General features: G+C 44.2%; 1 protein-coding gene across 1 annotated transcript in view; it reads right to left on the reverse strand.

Moving 5' to 3' along the window:
- LOC111954432 (exostosin-1-like) overlaps positions 1–24,960 on the reverse strand; it is a 313,392-nt gene that overhangs the window by 208,377 nt on the left and 80,055 nt on the right. The gene's annotated exons all lie outside the window — the stretch shown is intronic.

The following is a 24,960-nucleotide window of genomic DNA, read 5'->3' on the forward strand; positions in this document are numbered from 1 at the left end:
ATCTACCGGGTGTGCTTTTCTATCCTGCCGGTGCAGCATATATCCCGCTAGCTGAATATCATGTCGTCATTCAGCCACGATTCCGTGAAACATAAGATATTACAGTTTCGATGTCCCGTTGGTAGGATATTCGTGATCGTACCTCGTCTAGTTTTTTGTCCAATGATTGCACGTTGGCGAGTAACATTCAAATCAAATCAAATTTTATTTGTCACATACACATGGTTAGCAGATGTTAATGCGAGTGTAGTGAAATGCTTGTGCTTCTAGTTCGACAATGCAGTAATAACCAACGAGTAATCTAACCTAACAATTCCACAACTACTACCTTATACACACAAGTGTAAAGGGATAAGAATATGTACAATAAAGATATATGATGAGTGATGGTACAGAACGGCATAGGCAAGATGCAGTAGATGGTAATAGAGTACAGTATATACATATGAGATGAGTAATGTAGGGTATATAAACATAAAGTGGCATTGTTTAAAGTGGCTAGTGATAAATTTTTACATAAATTTCCATCAATTCCCATTATTAAAGTGGCTGCAGTTGAGTCAGTATGTTGGCAGCAGCCACTAAATGTTAGTGGTGGCTGTTTTAACACTCTGATGGCCTTGAGATAGAAGCTGTTTTTCAGTCTCTCGGTCCCTGCTTTGATGCACTGTACTGACCTCGCCTTCTGGATGATATCGGGGTGAACAGGCAGTGGCTCGGGTGGTTTGTTGTCCTTGATGATCTTTATGCCGCCTGTGACATCGGGTGGTGTAGGTGTCCTGGAGGGCAGGTAGCTTGCCCCCGGTGATGCGTTGTGCAGACCTCACTACCGTCTGGAGAGCCTTACGGGTTGTGGGCGGAGCAGTTGCTGTAACGCCGGTGATACAGCCTGACAGGATGCTCTCGATTGTGCATCTGTAGAAGTTTGTGAGTGCTTTTGGTGACAAGCCAAATTTCTTCAGCCTCCTGAGGTTGAAGAGTCGCTGCTGCGCCTTCTTCACCACGCTGTCTGTGTGGGTGGACCAATTCAGTTTGTCTGTGATGTGTACGCCGAGGAACTTAAAACTTACTACCCTCTCCACTACTGTCCGTCGATGTGGATAGGGGGTGCTCCCTCTGCTGTTTCCTGAAGTGCACAATCATCTCCTTGTTTTTGTTGATGTTGAGTGTGAGGTTATTTCCCTGACACCCCTCCGAGGGCCTTCTTGTTGGTTGGTATCAATCGTCTCGTCGTTGTTGGTAATCAAGCCTACCACTGTAGTGTCGTCCGCAAACTTGATGATTGAGTTGGAGGCGTGCATGGCCACGCAGTCGTGGGTGAACATGGAGTACAGGAGGGGCTCAGAACGCACCCTTGTGGGGCCCCAGTGTTGAGGATCAGCGGGGTGGAGATGTTGTTACCTACCCTCACCACCTGTGGGCGCCCGTCAGGAAGTCCAGTACCCAGTTGCACAGGGCAGGGTCGAGACCCAGGGTCTCGAGCTTGATGACAAGTTTGGATGGTACTGTGGTGTTAAATGCTGAGCTGTAGTCGATGAAGCATTCTCACATAGGTATTCCTCTTGTCCAGATGGTTAGGGCAGTGTGCAGTGTGGTTGCGATTGCGTCGTCTGTGGACCTATTGGGTCGGTAAGCAAATTGGAGTGGGTCTAGGGTGTCAGGTAGGGTGGAGGTGATATGGTCCTTGACTAGTCTCTCAAAGCACTTCATGATGACGGAAGTGAGTGCTACGGGCGGTAGTCGTTTAGCTCAGTTACCTTAGCTTTTTCTTGGGAACAGGAACAATGGTGGCCCTCTTGAAGCATGTGGGAACAGCAGACTGGGATAAGGATTGATTGAATATGTCCGTAAACACACCAGCCAGCTGGTCTGCGCATGCTCTGAGGACGCGGCTGGGATGCCGTCTGGGCCTGCAGCCTTGCGAGGGTTAACACGTTTAAATGTTTTTACTCACCTCGGCTGCAGTGAAGGAGAGCCCGCAGGTTTTGGTAGCGGGCCGTGTCAGTGGCACTGTATTGTCCTCAAAGCGAGCAAAAAAGTTATTTAGTCTGTCTGGGAGCAAAGACATCCTGGTCTGCGACGGGGCTGGTTTTTTTTGTAATCCGTGATTGACTGTAGACCCTGCACATACCTCTTGTGTCTGAGCTGTTGAATTGCGACTCTACTTTGTCTCTATACTGGCACTTAGCTTGTTTGATTGCCTTGCGGAGGGAATAGCTACACTGCTTGTATTCGGTCATGTTTCCGGTCACCTTGCCCTGGTTAAAAGCAGTGGTTCGGCGCTTTCAGTTTCACGCGACTGCTGCCATCAATCCACGGTTTCTGGTTTGGGGAACGTTTTAATCGTTGCTGTTGGTATAACGTCTCCGATGCACTTTCTAATGAACTCGCTCACCGAATCAGCGTATTTGTCAATGTTGTTGTTGGACGCATGCGGAACATACCCCAATCCACGTGATCGAAGCAGTCTTGAAGCGTGAATCAGTTTGTCGGACCAGAGTTGAACAGACCTGAGCGCGGGAGCTTCTTGTTTTAGTTTCTGTTTGTTGGCTGGAAGCAACAAAATGGAGTCGTGGTCAGCTTTTCCGAAAGGAGGGCGGGGAGGGCCTTATATGCGTCGCGGAAGTTAGGATAACAATGATCCAGGGTTTTACCAGCCCTGGTAGCACAATCGATATGCTGATAGATTTAGGGTGTTTGTTTTCAGATTAGCCTTGTTAAAATCCCCAGCTACAATGAATTCAGCATCAGGGATGTTGGTTTCCAGTTTACATAGAGTCAGATAAAGTTCGTTCAGGCCATCGATGTGTCTGCTTGGGGGGGATATATATCGGCTGTGATTATATCGAAGAGAAATCCCTTGGTAGATAATGCGGTCGATATTTGATTGTGAGGAATTCTAAGTCAGGTGGAAGGGATAAAGAATATGTACATAAAGATATATGAATGAGTGATGGTACAGAACGGCATAGGCAAGATGCAGTAGATGGTATAGAGTACAGTATATACATATGAGATGAGTAATGTAGGGTATATAAACATAAAGTGGCATTGTTTAAAGTGGCTAGTGATACATTTTTACATAAATTTCCATCAATTCCCATTATTAAAGTGGCTGCAGTTGAGTCAGTATGTTGGCAGCAGCCACTAAATGTTAGTGGTGGCTGTTTAACACTCTGATGGCCTTGAGATAGAAGCTGTTTTTCAGTCTCTCGGTCCCTGCTTTGATGCACCTGTACTGACCTCGCCTTCTGGATGATATCGGGGTGAACAGGCAGTGGCTCGGGTGGTTGTTGTCCTTGATGATCTTTATGGCCCCTGTGACATCGGGTGGTGTAGGTGTCCTGGAGGGCAGGTAGCTTGCCCCCGGTGATGCGTTGTGCAGACCTCACTACCGTCTGGAGAGCCTTACGGTTGTGGGCGGAGCAGTTGCTGTACCAGSCGGTGATACAGCCTGACAGGATGCTCTCGATTGTGCATCTGTAGAAGTTTGTGAGTGCTTTTGGTGACAAGCCAAATTTCTTCAGCCTCCTGAGGTTGAAGAGTCGCTGCTGCRCCTTCTTCACCACGCTGTCTGTGTGGGTGGACCAATTCAGTTTGTCYGTGATGTGTACGCCGAGGAACTTAAAACTTACTACCCTCTCCACTACTGTCCCGTCGATGTGGATAGGGGGGTGCTCCCTCTGCTGTTTCCTGAAGTGCACAATCATCTCCTTTGTTTTGTTGATGTTGAGTGTGAGGTTATTTCCCTGACACCCCACTCCGAGGGCCTTCTTGTTGGTTGGTAATCAATCGTCTCGTCGTTGTTGGTAATCAAGCCTACCACTGTAGTGTCGTCCGCAAACTTGATGATTGAGTTGGAGGCGTGCATGGCCACGCAGTCGTGGGTGAACATGGAGTACAGGAGAGGGCTCAGAACGCACCCTTGTGGGGCCCCAGTGTTGAGGATCAGCGGGGTGGAGATGTTGTTACCTACCCTCACCACCTGTGGGGCGGCCCGTCAGGAAGTCCAGTACCCAGTTGCACAGGGCAGGGTCGAGACCCAGGGTCTCGAGCTTGATGACAAGTTTGGATGGTACTGTGGTGTTAAATGCTGAGCTGTAGTCGAGTGAACACGCATCTCGAAACATGTAGGTATCTCTTGTCCAGATGGGTTAGGGCAGTGTGTCAGTGTGGTTGCGATTGCGTCGTCTGTGGACCTATTGGGTCGGTAAGCAAATTGGAGTGGGTCTAGGTGTCAGGTAGGGTGGAGGTGATATGGTCCTTGACTAGTCTCTCAAAGCACTTCATGATGACGGAAGTGAGTGCTACGGGCGGTAGTCGTTTAGCTCAGTTACCTTAGCTTTCTTGGGACAGGAACAATGGTGGCCCTCTTGAAGCATGTGGGAACAGCAGACTGGGATAAGGATTGATTGAATATGTCCGTAAACAACCAGCCAGCTGGTCTGCGCATGCTCTGAGGACGCGGCTGGGAATGCCGTCTGGGCCTGCAGCCTTGCGAGGGTTAACACGTTTAAATGTTTTACTCACCTCGGCTGCAGTGAAGGAGAGCCCGCAGGTTTTGGTAGCGGGCCGTGTCAGTGGCACTGTATTGTCCTCAAAGCGAGCAAAAAAGTTATTTAGTCTGTCTGGGAGCAAAGACATCCTGGTCTGCGACGGGGCTAGGTATTCATCTCATTTTGTAATCCGTGATTGACTGTAGACCCTGCCACATACCTCTTGTGTCTGAGCTGTTGAATTGCGACTCTACTTTGTCTCTATACTGGCACTTAGCTTGTTTGATTGCCTTGCGGAGGGAATAGCTACACTGCTTGTATTCGGTCATGTTTCCGGTCACCTTGCCCTGGTTAAAAGCAGTGGTTCGCGCTTTCAGTTTCACGCGACTGCTGCCATCAATCCACGGTTTCTGGTTTGGGAACGTTTTAATCGTTGCTGTTGGTATAACGTCTCCGATGCACTTTCTAATGAACTCGCTCACCGAATCAGCGTATTTGTCAATGTTGTTGTTGGACGCAATGCGGAACATACCCCAATCCACGTGATCGAAGCAGTCTTGAAGCGTGGAATCAGTTTGGTCGGACCAGAGTTGAACAGACCTGAGCGCGGGAGCTTCTTGTTTTAGTTTCTGTTTGTTGGCTGGAAGCAACAAAATGGAGTCGTGGTCAGCTTTTCCGAAAGGAGGGCGGGGGAGGGCCTTATATGCGTCGCGGAAGTTAGGATAACAATGATCCAGGGTTTTACCAGCCCTGGTAGCACAATCGATATGCTGATAGAATTTAGGGAGTTTTGTTTTCAGATTAGCCTTGTTAAAATCCCCAGCTACAATGAATTCAGCATCAGGATGTGTGGTTTCCAGTTTACATAGAGTCAGATAAAGTTCGTTCAGGGCCATCGATGTGTCTGCTTGGGGGGGAATATATACGGCTGTGATTATAATCGAAGAGAAATCCCTTGGTAGATAATGCGGTCGATATTTGATTGTGAGGAATTCTAAGTCAGGTGAACAGAATGACTTGAGTTCCTGTATGTTGTTATGATTACACCACGTCTCGTTAATCATAAGGCATACCCCCCTGCCCCTCTTCTTACCAGAAAGATGCTTGTTTCTGTCGGCGCGATGCGTGAAGAAACCAGCTGGCTGCACCGACTCCGTTAGCGTCTCTCGAGTGAGCCATGTTTCCGTGAAGCAAAGAACGTTACAGTCTCTGATGTCTCTCTGGAATGCTACCCTTGCTCGGATTTCATCAACCTTGTTGTCAAGAGACTGGACATTGGCGAGTAGTATGCTATTGTTATTGACGGTAATGGCAGCTTTCCGGCAGCTTTCCTACTCGCCTTCTGCGGGTCCGGACGAGGCATCCGACTCTTCATCCTCTGCGTCGCTTCCTTTTGCGAATAATTGGGATGTCTGCCCTGAGGGGTGTTTGGAGAATATCGTGTGAGTCCTGCTTGTTGTTGTTGAAAAAAATCTTTGTCTAATCCTAGGTGAGTGATCACTGTCCTGATATCCAGAAGCTCTTTTCTGCCGTAAAAATATTGTTGTGTCTTTGGCATCATTAAACTGAAGACTTATTTATCGAATAACTCTCTGTAATTATTATTACGCGATTAAACTGATTAATCATGTAACTGTAATTAACTAGGAAGTCGGGGCACCAAGGAAAATATTCAGATTACAAAGTTAGAATTTTCCTAATACAACTTTTCAGATATTTTATATCTGATCAATTAGTCTTCGAATTAATGAATTATTTACTTTACCTCACGTTAGTCTCATTCCAAACGTCGTAAATTGTTGGTTATTTGCACGAAMCCAGTCTTCACTATGAGTCATCCATACATCAATTGTCTTAAATAATTTATTTACTAACTAAGTAATTCACAGAAATGCATAAACAAACAAACAAAGTAAATATGGTTACAAGAAATGATAGGGGAATGTGCCCTAGTGGGCTAAACCGGCATGGCGGCTTGTTAGACAAAAGGGGAATGGGGGTCAGATGAGAAGTCACTACAGAGTTGATAATTATAACAATTGAAATGCTAAGCCTTTGCACATGAACGCTCACTCATTCGGGAACAATTGCAATCAAAATATGTATATACGCTCAGTGTGTCGTCGGGATCTCTGCTGAAAAGTTAGTTTCTGTTGGAGAGTTTCCGTCCTCTCTCTCTCTCTCTCTCTCTGTCTTGGTTAGAGTGGATTGTTCAGAGTGACATTCATTCATGTCGTTATGGATAGGTGTTTCGGCGGTTGTCCTTCTTCGCGTTCAATGATACCGAATTCCTATCTGCAGACTAGTAATTAATATCAAAGACTTGTTCTTATTCTGTCGGTATCGATAGTCTAAGAGTTTAACCACGTGGGATGGTTAAAAGATTCAGCAGTCTGGTCTCAAACCTTGGCCCTCTCGTTATCGAGGTAAGCTGGTCTGCAACCTTTGTCCTCTCGTGATTGAGAGAAACATGGTCTGGTGATAGAAACCCGAGTGGGGGTTTTATTCGGAAGGGCAGAAAAGGGCCTGTCCCAGGATGCCCGACCATAACTGTGCTCATGGGCGGTCCTCTGATTTAGTTAAACTCAAAAGGGAATTRGAGTTTCCTTCATTAAACAGTSCAAAATCACATTACACAATTTTACAAACAGTATCATCCTCACTCATTMATYTTATACAACAATTAGATGTAAACCTCATATCTGAGGCTATTATATAAACAGCGTTATGGTAATGTGGCCGCACCGTCTCCCATGAGCTTCACCAAGATTACCAAAAGGACCAGTTCGTAGCTGGATTCTTCACCGATCTTTTATACCGTCTCCGGAACATAAATGTTGTTCGGACCTCAAGTTCTGTGAGGTGGAAGAAATTCTTTGTTCTCTATGAAACTTCACTCCGTCTCTATACTGTGTGGCCATGAGGCAGGATCTTCCCTAGGAATTTACGACCTCTCTGACCACAGCAGCCTGGTTGTAGGAGGCAGAGAGAGGGGGATGGTGCTCGCTGTACCCAAAGAGGGCAACGTCATGACAACACTATGTACAAAATTATTTACAAATATCGCGAAAAAAAACACATAATAGCACAATTGGKTAGGAGACCGTAAAACGGCGGCCATCTCCYCCGGCGCCATTTTATACGGTGAGGAAGAGGATCACCGTATTTATCTATTGTATCTACTAGGGCTGGACGATACCAGTATTGCAATCTTTTGGTCCTTTAAAAACCTGCTGTGTGTAAAATATTGTGCGCTACAACTTGGAAAATAAATACATGTGACTGGATGACAACATAAATGTGGTTTGTTTCCAACATTAGGGCTGTTTTCCTACAGAAGTTAATTGCGCTTCGTGTTTTGTTTCCTTATAACGATACTAACGAGTATCGCTATACTGAGATCGCCCCGGCCCTAGTATCTATTGTATATAAATTACAACAAGGTATGAATTCTCTTGCTGGAAAATAACTATCCTGATTCAACGAGTTCCAAATAAATGTTCAGTTATTGATTCTAAGAAGCATTTTATGAATGCTAACAAGGGAGAGAGAAAACCAAAGTCGGAGCAGTTTTATGCCTGGCTGAGTATTTCCTGCCTCTGGTCTGTGAGTACAGCCAGGTAAAGATATTAGATCAGTAAAACTGCCACGGCATTAAATCCTTTTAAAATTCTAATCCCTAATCCCCTGCGGTGTGATCACTGTTAATACAGTAGAGAAAATGAGCTGCTGGGACCGTATCTATAGGTGGCTCAAACGCCTGAGTAAAATACCAGGCCACTTTTCACCAAGGACAGTCCAAGTAGACAATCTACTTCATCAAGTTTATTTTTACTCCCTGCTTATGCTTTTTATTCAAGGGTCTTTATGAGTACAGTGCACAAAAAATATACAAAATGCAATGAATGGTAACTATTCCTTACTTTACATTAAATACATTGAACCACTGAATCGTTCAAGCCTATTTTGCACATGTAACAGAAATACATTTGTAAAGAAGCTAGAGGAGAATCGAATAGCTTTCAACAAAATCAACAAACTGTAGCTAAACAACTGACAGAGTACAGGAATCGTTACAGTTCATTATCTATAAGTGGGTGTGAAGGATGAGTATCGGGCTGCCAGGCAGTGAGAGGGTTAATATGCCAGACTTAGGCTAAATTTACATAGGCCTTTACGGTAAAGCACCATGAAGAACATTAGTAAATGACACAGAGCCTCTGGAAGATTGATTATAGCCAGATAGAGGAACACAGGAAGACGACAGCAGCAGAAGCTAGTGTCGCTTTTGTATAGATGGGCTGTAACTGGACCCACAATTAAATGGGCCATTTTGGGGAAAGCATATCCCATTAAATATGCATATTTCGAAGCAAGGTGAAGTATAATCTGCCCTTAAATCACTTGTTGTAGCAATCCCATGTATCATGCAGTGGCTGGGGTGAATGAAAGGCTAGTAAATATCTTAATGGGGAATTAAAAAAGCAAGGGCTCAATGTTGGATCTCGAATCCAGTAAAGAAGTAAGATTTTATCTGAGATACTTTTGTCATAAGTTTATTTATTTCCCTTACCTATTGCACACAGAATGATGCATTCTAAGAAGAAAATAGCTACGATCTTGATGGCAAAACTATGCCTGTGCACCACAAAAAAATCCTACAGACAACCTCACCACCAAAAAAGATTGTTTGCGTACACCAACCCCACAATACTAATTATACTGTACTTCATCTCCAAACGGCAATCTGCACAGCAGAAAGTTMATTCACCTTCTCGTAGCATTTAATTATGTCTGACCAAATATATTTTTCTAAACATCAGACATCATCACATTGGGAGAAATCCCTATTATTTCACTCTCTGCACACCATATACTTTTTAAAAGTCTTTATAAAGCACATAAACTCTAAAAACTAGTGTCAGCATTTCACAAACCTCTTGCTTTGTTTCCTGGTACAGAGTTGTTGTGAGTGTTAATAGTCTCCATGTACAAACAGAGCATAAGGCACAAAGCTGGAGGTTTGCGTGACAAGAGTGTGGCAGCTTGCTTATTTTTCCAGACTTCTGGGAGTGGATTGCGTATGAGGGAGGGCTTTTTCAGGAATGTCCTCTGGGAATGGTGCTTTTAACTCGGTGCCATTTGGGACCAGGCAGCAACAGCGTAGGAGTGTCGTCTCAGTCAACATGAACCGCAWTCTCTAGTCTCTCTTCCATTGGGATGATCGCAGCTAAAATGCTCACTGCCCTCATTTGAAAAACAGGATGTGTTCTGTATCACCTGCTGCTCACACAATCCATTGAACGTTATTCCCACATATATTGTCCAAATGACATCAGCTACTTGGAGACAATCTTATTTAAATTTGTTCCCATTTACAGTACCTCCGGAAAGTATTCACACCCCTTGACTTTTTCCACATTTTGTTATAGCCTTATACTAAAATTTATTAAATAGTTTTTTCCCCCTCAATCTACACACAATATCCCATAATGACAAAGCAAAAACAGGTTATCATTTTTTGCTAAATTATTACAAATAAAAAACAGAATATCCTTTACTCAGTACTTTGTTGAAGCACATTTGGAAGCGATTACAGCATCGAGTCTTCTTGGGTATGATGCTACAAGCTTGGCACACATGTATTTGGGGAGTTTCCACCATTCTTCTCTGCAGATCCTCTCAAGCTCTGTCAGGTTGGATGGGGAGCGATGCTGCACAGCTATTTTAAGGTCTCTGGCTGGGCCACTCAAGGATATTCAGAGGCTTGTCCCAAAGCCACTCCTGCATTGTCTTGAATATGTGCTTAGGGTTGTTGTCCTGTTGGACCTCCACATCCGGCTCCGTCACCTGAGGGATCATCTGAGAACAACCACCCGGAGAGCTGATGAAACTGTGGGTTTGCACAACCAAAGTATTTCTGCACTGCACAAACTGTCAGAAACCGTCTCAGGGCTGCTCATTTGCATGCTCGTTGTCCTCACCAAGGTCATGACCTGACTGCAGTTCAGCTTCGTAACTGACTTCAGTGGGCAAATGCTCACCTTTGATGGTCACTGGTAGGCTGGAGAAGTATGCTCTTCATGGATGAATCCCGGTTTCAACTGTGCCGGGCAGATGGCGACAGCGTGTATAGCGTCAATTGGGCGAGAGGTTTGCTGATGTCCACATTGTGAACAGTGCCACATGGTGGTGTGGGGTTATGGTATGGGCAGGCATAAGCTACTGACATGGATTTTATCTATGGCAATTTGAATGCACCGTGACGAGATCCCTTTGTTGTGCCATTCATCCGCCGCCAACACCTCGTTTCAGCATGATAATGCACGGCTCCATGTCGCAAGGATCAGTACACAATTCCTGGAAGCGGAAAATGTCCCAGTTCTTCCATTGACTGCAATCTCACCAGTCATGTCAACCATTGAGCATGTTTGGGATGCTCTGGATCGACGTGTATGACAGCGTGTTCCAGTTCCCACCAATATCCAGCAACTTAGCACAGCCATTGAAGAGGAGTGACAACATTCCACAGGCCACAATCAACAGCCTGATCAACTCTATGCAAATGAGATGTGTCACATTACATGAGGCAAATGGTGGTCACACCAGATACTGACTGGTTTTCTGACATACGCCCCTACCTTTTTTATTAATAAGGTATCTGTGACAAACAGATGCATATCTGTATTCCCAGTCAAGCGAAATCCATAGATTATGACATAATGCATTTATTTTAATTTGACTGATTTCCTTATATGAACCGTGACTCAGTGAAATCTCTGAAATTGTTGCATGTTGCGTTTATATTTTTGTTCAGTGTACATTTAAAGTGGATAAAACAGTATGTAAAAATTATTCAAGTGACCAGTGTTCAATGACTATGTACATACGGCATCAGTCTCTAAGGTGCAGGGTTGTGTACCGGGTGGTAGCTGGCTAATAACCGTGACTAAAGTTCAGAAACCCTGCTGTAGATGACTTGGAATGCAAGCAGTATGCCCCTGGTGATGCATTGGGCTGGCCACACAACCCTCGAGAGCCCTATGGTTGCGTACGGTGCAGTCACAGTACCAGGCGGTGTTACAGCCTGACAGGATGCTCTCAATGATGCATCCTGAGGCTGAAGAGGAGCTATTGCGCCTTCTTCGCCACACTGTGTGTGGATTGACCATTTCAGGTCGTCAGTGATGTGCACGCTGAGGAACTTGAAGCTTTTCACCCTCTCCACTGTGGCAATGTCGATGTGGATGGGGACGTATTCCCTCTGCGGTCTCTTGAAGTCCATGATCAGCTCCTTTGTTTTGTTGCCGTTGAGGGAGAAGTTATTTTCCTGGCACCACTCCGCCAGGGCCCTCACTTCCACCCTGTAGGCCGTCTCGTCATTGTTGGTAATCAGGCCTACCACTGTTGTGTTGTCTGCAAACTTGATGATTGAGTTGGAGACGTATGTGGCCACGCAGTCATGGGTGAACAGGGAGTACAGGAGGTGGCTGAGCATGCACCCTTGTGGGGACCCCGTGTTCGTGTTGAGGATCAGCATAGCGGAGGTATTGTTGCCTACCTCCACCACCTGGTATCAGCCCGTCAGAAAATCCAGGACCCAATAGCACAGGGCGGAGTTCAGACCCAGGGCACTGAGCTTAGTGATGAGCTTGGAGGGCACAATAGTGTTGAAAGGTGAGCTGCCGTCTATCACCAGCATTCTTACATAGGTATTCCTCTTGTCCAGATGGGATAGGGCAGTGTGCAGTGCAATGGAGATTGCTTCATCTGTGGATCTGTTAAGGCGGTATGCAAATTGTAGTAGGTCTAGGGTATCGGGTAAGGTGGAGGTGATATGATCCTTAATTAACTAGCCTCTCAAAGCACCTCATGATGACAGAAGTGAGTGCTATGGGGTGATAGTGATTTAGTTCAGTTACCTTCACTTTCYTGGGTTAAAACTTCACTAGGGTAGGGGGCAGCATTCGGAATTCTGGATGAAAAACGTGCCCAAATTAAACTGCCTGCTACTCAGGCCCAGAAGATAGGATATGCATATAATTAGTTGATATGGATAGAAAACACTCTAAAGTTTACAAAATTGTTAAAATAGTGTCTGTGAGTATAACAGAACTAATTTGGCAGGCCAAAACCTGAGAAAAATCCATCCAGGAATTAAGATTTTTTTGTTGTTGTAGTTTTCTATTCAATGCCATTACAGTATCCATTGACTTAGGACTCAAATTGCAGTTCCTATGCCTTCCACTAGATGTCAACAGACTTGTATTCTGAAAAATTAGGGAGTAAGAGCAGTCTGAATGAGTGGACCCTGCAGTGTCACAGAGCTTTTTCATGTGCGCGACCGAGAGAGTGACTTTCTTGTTTACCTTTTATATTGACAAAGTTATTGTCCGGTTGAAATAATATCGATTATTTCGGCTAAAAACAACCTGAGGATTGAATATCAAATCAAATCAAATTTATTTATCCTTTCTGAACCACCCATCCCGGATCCGGGATAATTGTCATCAGAAACGCTGACTAGCATAGCCTAGCCTAGCGCCACAGGTATATAATATAATATAATTTCATGAAATCACAAGTGCAATATTGCAAAACACAGCTTAGCCTTTTGTTAATCCATCTGTCGTCTCAGATTTTGAAATTATGCTTTACAGCGAAAGCAATACAAGCGTTTGTGTAATTTTATCGATCGCTCGACAAAACAATTACACCTAGCATCAGGTAACTTGGTCACGAAAATCAGAAAAGCAATCAAATTAATCGTTTACCTTTGATGATCTTCGGATGTTTTCACTCACGAGACTCCCAGTTAGACAACAAATGTTCCTTTTGTTCCATAAAGATATTTTTTATATCCAAATACCTCCGTTAGTTTGATGCGTTATGCCCAGCAATCCACCGGAAAGAGCGGTCACGACAACGCCGACAAAAATTCCAAATTATATCCATAATGTCCACAGAAACATGTCAAACGTTTGTTATAATCCATCCTCAGGGTGTTTTTCAAATATCTATTCGATAATATATCAACCGGGACAGTTGGCTTTTCACTAGGACCGGGAGTAACAATGGCTGCCTTTCTCTTTTGCGCACAACTCACTCTGAGAGCCCCCACCTATCCACTTACGCAATGTGGTCGTTCACGCTCATTCTTCAAAATAAAAGCCTGAAACTATGTCTAAAGGCTGTTGACACCTTAGGGAAGCCATAGAAAAAGAAGTCTGGTTGATATCCCTTTATATGGGCAATAGGGATGCATAGGAACAGAGAGGTTTCAAGAACAGGGGCACTTCCTGATTGGATTTTCCTCAGGTTTTAGCCTGCAATATCAGTTCTGTTTAACTCACAGACAAATATTTTACAGTTTTGGAAACTTCAGAGTGTTTTCTATCTATATGCATATTCTAGTTTCGGGGGCTGAGAAATAGGCAGTTTCAAATGGGTACGTGTTTTTAGCCAAAAAACGAAAATATCGCCCCCTAGTCTTAAGAAGTTATATAGCCCTTCTTACATCAGCTGATATCTCAAAGTGCTGTACAGAAACCCAGCCTAAAATATAAACATCGTTTGACATGTTTCTATGAACTTTACGGATACAATTTGGATTATTTGTCTGCCTGTTGTGACTGCGTTTGAGCCTGTGGATTACTGAAGAAAAYGCACGAACAAAACTAAGGTTTTTGGTTATATAGAGAGACTTTATCGAACAAAACAAACTTTTATTGAGTAAATGAATGTCTTCTGAGCGCAACCATATGAAGATCATCAAAGGTAAGTGATTCATTTTATCTCTATTTCTGACTTGTGTAACTATTCTACTTGGCTGGTTACTGTTTGTAATGATTTGTCTGCTGGGCGATGTTCTCAAATAATCGTAAGGTATGCTTTCGCCGTAAAGCCTTTTTGAAATCTGACACCGTGGTTGGATTCAGAAGAAGTTCATCTTTAAACCTATGTAAAATACTTGAATTTTTATAATGAGTATTTCTGTATTTTAATTTGGCGCTCTGCAATTTCACTGGATGTTGGCCAGGTGGGACGCTAGCGTCCCACATACCCTAGTGAGGTTTAAAGAACAATGGTGGACATCTTGAAGCAAGTAAGGACAACAGACTGGGATAGGGAGAGATTGAATATGTCTAAACACTCCAGCCAGCTGACCTGCACACGCTCCGGGGACGCATCGAGGGATGTTGTCTGGGCCGGCAGCCTTGCGAGGGTTAACATGCTAAAAATGTCTTACTCATGAAGTCCACGGAGAACAAGAGCTCAAAGTCCTCGTGAGCGGTGGTGGCCCTGTGTTTCGGCGGGCGAAGGGTTATACCTTGTCCGGGAGCATAGGTGTCGGTGTCCGCAACGTGGCTGGTTTGCCTTTTATAATCTGTGATTATCTGGAGTCCTTGCCACATGTGTCTCATGTCTGAGCCTTTGAATTGCGACTCCACCTTGTCTCTGTATTTACATGTTGCCTGTTTGATTGCCTTACGGAGGGCATAGCTGGACTGTTTGTACTCATCCATGTTCCCAGTCCCCTTGCTGTGGTTAAATGTGGTGGTTCATACTTTCAGTTTCGGTTTGGAAAAGTTCTAATCGTCACAGTAGGGAACAACATCCTCAATGCACTTCCTGATGAACTCAGTCACCGAGTCAACCCGGAACAAATCCCAGTCTGCGTGATTCCGATTGGTCAGACCAACGTTGAACAGTCCTTACCATGGGTACTTGCTGTTTAAGTTTCTGCCTATAGAAAAGGATGCGCAGAATGGGGGGCGTGATCTGATTTGCTAAAGCGGCGGGCCTTGTAGCTGTCCTGGAAGGGGGAATAGCAATGGTCAAGAATTATTGATGAGAGAGTAGCGCAGGCGATATGTTGATAAAACTTTGGCTTTGTTTTCCTCAGATTTAAATATTAAAGTCCCCTGCTACAATAAATGCAGCCTCAGGATATGCGGTTTCTAGTTTGCACGAAGTCCATTGTAGTTCCTTGAGAGCTGTCGGTGTGTCGGCTTGAGGAGGAATATACATGGTTGGGACGATGACCGAAGAGAATTCTCTCGGGACTGAACATTTGCGAGTAATATACTCTGAAGCGGTATTCCTCTTCGCCGTCAGTGGCATCTCAGATTTAAATATTAAAGTCCCCTGCTACAATAAATGCAGCCTCAGGATATGCGGTTTCTAGTTTGCACGAAGTCCATTGTAGTTCCTTGAGAGCTGTCGGTGTGTCGGCTTGAGGAGGAATATACATGGTTGGGACGATGACCGAAGAGAATTCTCTCGGGACTGAACATTTGCGAGTAATATACTCTGAAGCGGTATTCCTCTTCGCCGTCAGTGGCATCTTGGAGCAGCCCCTGGGATGAGTGGAAATGCCTCCAGCGGTACAAACAAAGGATCCAATTCAGGAAAGTCTCATTTCTGGTCGAAATGCTGGTGAGTGACCGCCAATCTAACATCCCAAAATGATTTTCGGCTGTAGGTAATAATACAAGAAACGCTCTGAGCAAATAATGTAGGAAATAACTGTAAAGTTGGCTAGGACCACGGCGATGTGTCTGTCGGCACCATCATGTTATGGTCCAATGTAAAGGGATGCTGAAAAGACATAAAAGTTKAAATATTGAAGAATATTACATTCTGTATCCAGTCTAATTCCAATTTCCTTGAGAAATGAAACCATGTTTCATCACATGCCACATAGTGAAAAAATAGCACATAGGATTTGATTCTAGTGATATGTTTTGTAAGGGAAGCTTCACAGCAGAGCCTTGGACTTGAAGAGTGTCCAATGGCTGTCCTCCTGCGCTACAGTGAGGGCCAAACTTAAAGCCACAGGGGATTCTAGAGAGGAGGAAACTGTAAGCTGAGAGAGTATGTGATCTGTAACAGAGACAAGGAAAAGCCCAGGAGACATGTAAGAGTGCGAGGCCTGAGGGGATATGCCTGGGGCTAGCGTCTGCCTTCTACTGAACAGCTTCTCACACCTGGACATCTTCAAAGGAGAATGTAAGAGCTGGTCCATCCTCTGCCTGCATACCTAGCTTTTCATCCAGCTGTGTGGTTCACACCCAAACCACATACTGCTGACATCTTCGAGAAGTTCTAAGGAAGGGGTGTCAAACTCATTCCATGGAGGGCCTAGTGTCTGCAGGTTGTTCTTTATTTTCAGTTAAGCCCGAGACAACTATGTGTGGGGAGTTCCTTACTAATTAGTGACTTTAATTCATCAATCAAGGACAAGGGAGGATGGAAAATCCGCAGACACTCGGCCCTCCGTGGAATGAGTTTGACACCTGTGCTCTAAGGTTAGCCATGTCGTAGGCATGTCTGATCCATTTCAACAAGTTCAAGTGAGACGACGGGGAATTCTGGTTGTGAGTTTGAGGACGGATAGGAATATTTAGGTGGGTTAAAGATTGTTATGATGCAGCACCACACATATGAAGCCATGATAAATATGGAGATGGCTGCGTAGACCATGTCTGAGGTCTCACAGCTGACGAGCCAGAATCTTGCTCCTGTAATGTCTAAGGCTGCCATAATGAAGTTAATAGTTGCCCACACACATGCTAGGGCGCCAGAGCCCCAGCTGTGGGTGTTCCTGTGGGATCTGTGGCTGAACACAGGCTGAATGGGCTGGGCTGTATGCAGGGTAGGGAGTGTTATGCTGCTTAGAGGAAGTGATCTCGCTCTCTCGCTCTCCTGCAGGTTATTGTTTACGCATGGCGGCCCAGCCAGAGGGCTCTTAATTGTGTAAGGTCTACATTAGRGAATCAGACATTTGCCCGAAATAGAACCACAGGTGGAATATCAATGATGGGCCGTGTTGACAACGACGCAGCGGCATGAATCACCATGGAAACGGTTGTGAATCTCAGGAGAGAGGACTAATGTATGGCATAATGTAGAATTCATGTTCATGGATGATGGTATGCATTAAGTCTGGTAAATAGAGCTGTAAATTCAAAAGTAGGATACGTGTTGTTTGTATGGGGAGGGAGAGTAGATTATGTTTCCATGTAGTGTTAACGTTTGCTTCATTCCACAGGTGCCTGCATAGGTTACACCCTGGAGTGTAACAGGTGCCCAAAGGGCATTGAGCCTTTGACTTAGCAAAAATATAACATAACAATTTTTACAATGTAATTGCTCCACCATGCCCTCAAGATGCTTCACCCTTAACCTATCTGTTTCTCTGTCTGGTTTTAAATGGACTGGACTGGTTGGCTGACCATGCGTCTCTCTCCCACAGTGAAAGAGGTCTTTACAAGGTACTGCCTTTTCACATTCCGTTTCACATGCCATTCAGCACCCAGCCTGACACAGGAGGACAGACTGCCTTTCCTGGGTAGTACAGTGGTACACAGCAGCCCAGCACTCATCTGACCAGGGGAAAATGCATGCACTACAGCAATGTACTGACTGCTTACTACTGCTTACCACTGGCATAGTACTGTAAGCTTTGTAGTGGCTAATGAGTACAGTTCTTCATTACTCTTTTGCTTTTTACAATGTTTCAGTATAGGGTCATTTCAGCAAGTCATTACACCCACCATCTCAGATTGCTCTGAAATGGTTTCTGTAGTTAGAAACCGATAAGATAAGCATCACTTTCATTATTATGTTGAAAGACAATTTGAACTCTGATTGATTGCATGCAAATTGGCAATATAGTACCCAACATACAATTTGGACCAAACCTCTTCTTAACAGTGATTCAGACGTGGTTATGTTTCCACTTGCCACTGCAGAAATATGTATTCAATATTTGTGTATTTCTATTGGTTGGTTCAAGTCAGATGTCAAAAAGGTGTTATGTCATTGGCTATGCTGACATATAGGGGGTGATTGCGAACGTCAATTCTGCCCAGTCTGATATTGACATGCAAGTGGTAGGTCACGTTCTGAAGTTCTGCATTCGATTTACAATGTGTATGAGTTCACTATGTACATTTAGAGAGAGAGAGAGAGATAGCACCTCTTTAAGAACACCTCTTTCCATAACAGACTGACCAGGTGAATCCAGGCTAAAGCTATGATCCCTTATTGATGTCACTTAAATCCACTTCAAATCAGTGTAGATGAAGGGGAGGAGACAGGTTAAATAATGATTTTTAAGCCAATTTTTAAGACAATTGAGACATGGATTGTATGTGTGTGCCATTCAGAGGGTGAATGGGCAACACAAAATATTTAAGTGGCTTTGCACAGAGTATGGTAGTAGGTACCAGGCGCCAGTTTGTGTCAAGAACTGCAACATTGCTGGGGAAGGGGTCAAGGGGGAGGTTGAATTAGTATTCAAACAGTTTACTCAGTAATTTGTTGAAGCACCTTTGGCAGCAATTACAGCCTCGAGTCTTCTTGGGTATAACTCTACAAGCTTGGCACACCTGCATTTGGGGAGTTTCTCCCATTCTTCTCTGCAGATCCTCTCAAGCTCTGTCAGATTGGATGGGGAGCGCCACTGCACAGCGATATTTGCAGGTCTCTCCAGAGATGTTCGATCAGGTTCAAGTCCGGGCTTTGGCTGGGCCACTCAAGGACATTCAGAGACTACAATTTATCTTTCAAAAAAATGTTGTTTTAGGAATGCTAATCTTATTTGTTTCAAACAACAAAAACAATTTCAGAAAAATCTGAGATGGTGGGTGTCAAAATCCTTGTGTTTTTTGAGGTGGAACAACTCTGTAGGCATACCACTTCAAAATCATAATTTCCAGTCAGGATACAAAGATGGCAAATTACACTACTGCATGCTGAAAAATGTAGTGACTTTTCTGACAATCAACACCTTTAGTTCTTGTACAAAAATCTCTATATTTTCTCTCCGTAGACCGAACAATGGTTGTCACAACATGTGTGTAGGTCATCTTCTCAGAGCATCTAGCACTCTGCCAGCAATCAGTTGGATTTAAAGTAAAACACCAAGGGGTGATTTTGAAACAGGCTTTCTCTACAGTCACGCATAGTCAGATTAGGCCCGGTAACTTCCGGGCCTATCAGAATCACGTCGGGKCCTATCAGAATCACATTTCGTGATATTACGTCGCCTTAAAAAAAGTGTTGTGTTTGTCCAGCGTATTTTATAAGGCCATAAAAATGATAAAGCCTCTCGTGGAACCCCGAGCGAGGGAAAAGCCACACTCAATTCATTAGTGCCACCAGCTGTCGAGGGGAAGAGAGACTCTGTGACACAACACAGTCTCTCAGTGCCTCGACCCCACAGTCTCATCAGATGCACTGGCTGGCGTTAAACACACTTGGCTGCAACTCCACAACATCCACAAAGACCCCTCTCTCTGCTCCAATGGTAGAACCCAGATACTACCCGCCTCACATGATACAGGTTTGGTTTGATGACCTTTTAAATCAGAAGATCAAACTGGATTAGAACAAAGCCAATACCCAGCTGGTATGCACAGTAGTACATGTTGCTGTGGATTTGAAGTTCTATTTTTCTGTAAATGGGGATGAGGCTGGTACACAGGGATGAGGAGTGAACTACATTGGAACAAATTATATCATCCCTAAAGACTAACATAGCAAATCATTAAAGGACTCCATGTTGCTATTTTAACTGTTGTGGACATAAAAACAATTATGGTAGACTATATAGTGTTATTTGTAAGGCACAATAGGGGATGTCAGGAGGTGAAGGGCCTCAACGGCTTACTTTTTCAATTACATGAAAGGGTCAACGGTGATCTTTCGCCTCCGATGTTAATCATACTCTCTGATGCAAACTGTATATTTTCAGACCATAATCCCTGAAGCTCAAAAGAAAGAGTTGTTTACAGCAGTATGTAACAATAAATACAGTCTCATTCAAGGGTTTTTCTTTATTTTTACTATTTTCTACATTGTAGAATAATAGTGAAGACATCAAAACTATGAAATAACATATGGAATCATGTAGGTGTGTCCAAACCTTTGACTAGTACTGTATGTTCTCTGTTTGTGGCAGTGCAAGACCACCTCCTAATCTAGATTATCCCTGTTGGTTCTAATCTAAACGATTACATCTCAACCATAATCATAGATTAATCTGTACCACAGGTGAACAAACCGGAAAAGTACTGCTTCGCTTTGCCACATGACTAATTTTGTGCAGTCTATCAGTCGGAAGAGTTAAGAGTGGCAGATGAAGAAAAATAGTCTGCCAGTCCGCTATTTGTCAGGGAGGAAAAACAGCGAGCTCACCCTGGATTTCTCCTGACGCCAGCCTCTGGGCATCTCCGATGCTACAAGGTACCAGTCCTTATCAGGGCAGCAGCTAGCAGCCAGCTGGGGAGATTGAGAGAGAGCAGGGGAGCAGGCTGCCTCCACTTAGCACAGGACATCTAATCCATCACAACCCTGCCTGTAGTCTGCCCTTGGAATCTTCTCAATTGGTTTATCAGAGAAGCGAGTGTCATTATCACTGGGGTTTGGCTGGATTCCCATCAACTACTGATAGAGGAGTCACCAAAACAGAAGTTATCTGAGGCAATGCGTTAATTATAGAGAGCAGACACTTGAGAATTACTGATAGTGTAGCTCGGCCTGCCCCAGGCTGTCAGAGAGCTGTGAGTCGTCATGTAATATTGAACAAGATTCACACAACTGTGCTCACAGAAATGGGCCCACTTTTCTCTTTTACTCCCTGCTTTTCATTAGTTTCTTTGGGCAGGGGCCATTTTGAAATTAAAACAATGTTTAGCCTAACTCCAATAATCCTTATTTTGCCTGCCATTTCAATTTGTTGCCTTACCAATGCAGTGAAATACAATTCCTTTAAATACTCGAAGCACCAAAATAAAATAAATAAAAAACAATTCCCAGTTCCCATCCAAGCCATTTTCACATCCGAGTGCAGTTCAAATCCTCTAATGGCAGCATATTGTAAGTGACTGTGTCTCAGAGTCTGTCCCTTTGTTGTTGAATTTGTCTTGGTGCCAGGCGAGAGCTGCCCCACTGTCAGGCTCCCATGAAAAGTGTGTGTGCTGCCCAGCAGTCCCCTCACCCACCGAGTCTTAGGCCTGGCCTCACGATGTGCTCTGGCACACACTGCTGACACACAGCTCGACCATACTCCCTCTCTCACACACACACGCACACAAGCTCTGCCTGCCTGGGCTAGCTAGGGGATCACTCAGCCACCAGTGTCCTCCCTCTCAGGGTCCAGACATCCTGAGCACTGCCATGTTGACACTCCAACGTCACACACAGATGACCAACAAGATATGATCAACTACAATCAATAGTACCTCTATTTTGGTCATATTTGGCTTCAAGTGCAAAGGGGCAATTCCACGATAAAGGAATTAGGCTTTGAATCATTTTTTCACTAAAATGTATGTCAAACAAAAAACATTGATTTCAATGTTTAACAAACCATAAAACTGACTACTTTTAAAAATGTCCACTGAAAAATGTAGTAAAACTAATTTAGTGGAAGAACTGTGCAGTTGCAAACTTTGTAACGGAATAATGGTCAAATCTCCCTCAGGTTTTTATGCAAACACGTTTCCAACATGAATGGTGTCCCCTCTATGAATATGTTTTGGTTATTGAACTACAGTATATTAAGTGGAGGTCCACCTGGTAACAGAATTACAGTAACGTCATTACATAATGGGTCCCTGATCTGTACCACATAGAAGTATAGAATTATGGATATGAACGTCATTCTCCTCATGTTTAACAAATTTGGACATTGCAGCGCAGCAAAGCAGAGCACAGTAGAATACAGTGCCGTACAATACAGCACAGAAGAGAAGGGTAGAGTTCAGTACAGTAGCGTTAATTTACTGTACTACAGTATTGTATTGTACTCCACTGTGCTATCGAAACTTGTGAAACAAAGATACGTCAGATTTGGTCTAGTCTGGTTCGTCTGTTGACGTTAACATCAACGCCAGGGTGGACTGACCAAATTTCAACTACATGGACGTCCAGTGTCAATCGGTGCACTTTGAGTTTTTAATTAATAWTTTTTTTTATTTCACCTTTATTTAACCAGGTAAGCTAGTTGAGAACAAGTTCTCATTTACAACTGCGACCTGGCCAAGATAAAGCATAGCTGTAACGGCAGCCTTCCTTCTCTTCAAGAGAAGAGGAGGTGTAGCAGGGATCGGACCAACACGCAGCGTAGCCAGTGCTCAACATGTTTAATTAAACGATAAACAGAGAGCACTTACAAATACAAAATAACAAAAAGTGGCAAACCGATACAGTCCTAGCTGGTGCAGAGAAAACACAGAGACAGGAAACAACCACCCACAAAATCCCAACACAAAACAAGCCACCTATATATGATTCCCAATCAGAGACAACACAAAACATCTGCCTCTGATTGAGAACCATATTAGGCCAAACATAGAAACAGACAAACTAGACACACAACATAGAATGCCCACCCAGCTCACGTCCTGACCAACACTAAAACAAGCACAACACACAAGAACTATGGTCAGAACGTGACAATAGCAGTGCGACACAAACAACAACACAGAGTTACACATGGAATAAACAAGCGTACAGTCAATAACACAATAGAAAAAAAGAGTCTATATACAGTGTGTACAAAAGGCATGAGATGGTAAGGCAATAAATAGGCCATAGTAGCGAAATAATTACAATTTAGCAGATTAACACTGGAGTTATAAATGAGCAGATGATGATGTGCAAGTAGAGATACTGGTGTGCAAAAGAGCAGAAAAGTAAATAAAAACAATTTGGGGATGAGGTAGGTAGATTGGGTGGGCCATTTACAGATGGACTATGTACAGCTGCAGCGATCGGTTAGCTGCTCAGATAGCTGATGTTTAAAGTTAGTGAGGGCAATATAAGTCTCCAGCTTCAGCGGTTTTTGCAATTCGTTCCAGTCACTGGCAGCAGAGAACTGGTAGGAAAGGCAGCCAAAGGAGGTGTTGGCTTTGGGGATGACCAGTGAGATATGCCTGCTGGAGCGGGTGGGTGTTGTTATCGTGACCAGTGAGCTGAGATAAGGCGGAGCTTTACCTAGCATAGACTTTTAGATGACCTGGAGCCAGTGGGTCTGGCGACCAATATGTAGCGAGGGCCAACCGACTAGAGCATACAGGTCGCAGTGGTGGGTGGTATAAGGGGCTTTGGTAACAAAACGGATGGCACTGTGATAGACTGCATCTAGTTTGCTGAGTAGAGTATTGGAAGCTATTTTGTAGATGACATCGCCGAAGTCGAGGATCGGTAGGATAGTCAGTTTTACTAGGGTAAGTTTAGCGGCGTGAGTGAAGGAGGCTTTGTTGCAAAATAGAAAGCCGATTCTAGATTTGATTTTGGATTGGAGATGTTTAATACGAGTCTGGAAGGAGAGTTTACAGTCTAGCCAGACACCTAGGTATTTGTAGTTGTCCACATATTCTAGGTCAGAACCATCCAGGGTAGTGATGCTAGTCGGGCGGGCGGGTGCGGGCAGCGAACGGTTGAAAAGTATGCATTTGGTTTTACTAGCAGTTGGAGGCCACGGAAGGAGTGTTGTATGGCATTGAAGCTCATTTGGAGGTTAGTTAACACGGTGTCCAAAGAAGGGCCAGATGTTTACAGAATGGTGTCGTCTGTGTAGAGGTGGATCAGGGAATCACCCGCAGCAAGAGCGACATCATTGATATATACAGAGAAAAAAGTCTGCCCGAGAATAGAACCCTGTGGTATCCCCATAGAGACTGCCAGAGGTCCGGACAACAAGCCCTCCGATTTGACACACTGAACTCTGTCTGCGAAGTAGTTGGTGAACCAGGCGAGGCAGTAATTTGAGAAACCAAGGCTATTGAGTCTGCCAATAAGAATAGGGTGATTGACAGAGTCGAAATCCTTGGCCAGGTCGATGAAGACGGCTGCACAGTACTGTCTTAAATCGATGGCAGTTATGATATCGTTTAGTACCTTGAGCGTGGCTGAGGTGCACCYGTGACCAGCTCGGAAACCGGATTGCACAGCGGAGAAGGTACGGTGGGATTTGAAATGGTCAGTGATCTGTTTATTAACTTGGCTTTCGAAGACTTTAGAGAGGCAGGGCAGGATGGATATAGGTGAGGATGCTGGTTAAAGTAAATGGAAGGTGAGGGGGCTCATGGGTAGGTGTCAGTAAGAACTGGGACAGGTGACATTAACTGGAGAGTGAGAGGGCCTGTTTGAGTGGTAAGGCTGAGGCAACGGACTGCAGGCGAAAGTCGAGGAGTGAACTCAGGGGAGGTGCATCTGCAACCGCTGGAAGTCGGACACTGATGTGGTTTTCCAACAGCAAGGCTCAGTGCAACATGGCAGTGTTGCCATTGTTAATAAAAGGTTTTCTGTGTAATGTCGAAATAAAAATTTCTTCAACCCCCATATTACACACACTCAAAGTGTAGCTTAAAAATTTGTGAACAATGTACTATCAATTGGTGAGAGAGAGCCTGAAATATCAATATTACACATCTACAGGACATTTATG

The sequence above is a fragment of the Salvelinus sp. IW2-2015 genome, linkage group LG28, assembly GCF_002910315.2.
Source record: "Salvelinus sp. IW2-2015 linkage group LG28, ASM291031v2, whole genome shotgun sequence".
Classification (NCBI taxonomy): Eukaryota; Metazoa; Chordata; class Actinopteri; order Salmoniformes; family Salmonidae; genus Salvelinus; species Salvelinus sp. IW2-2015.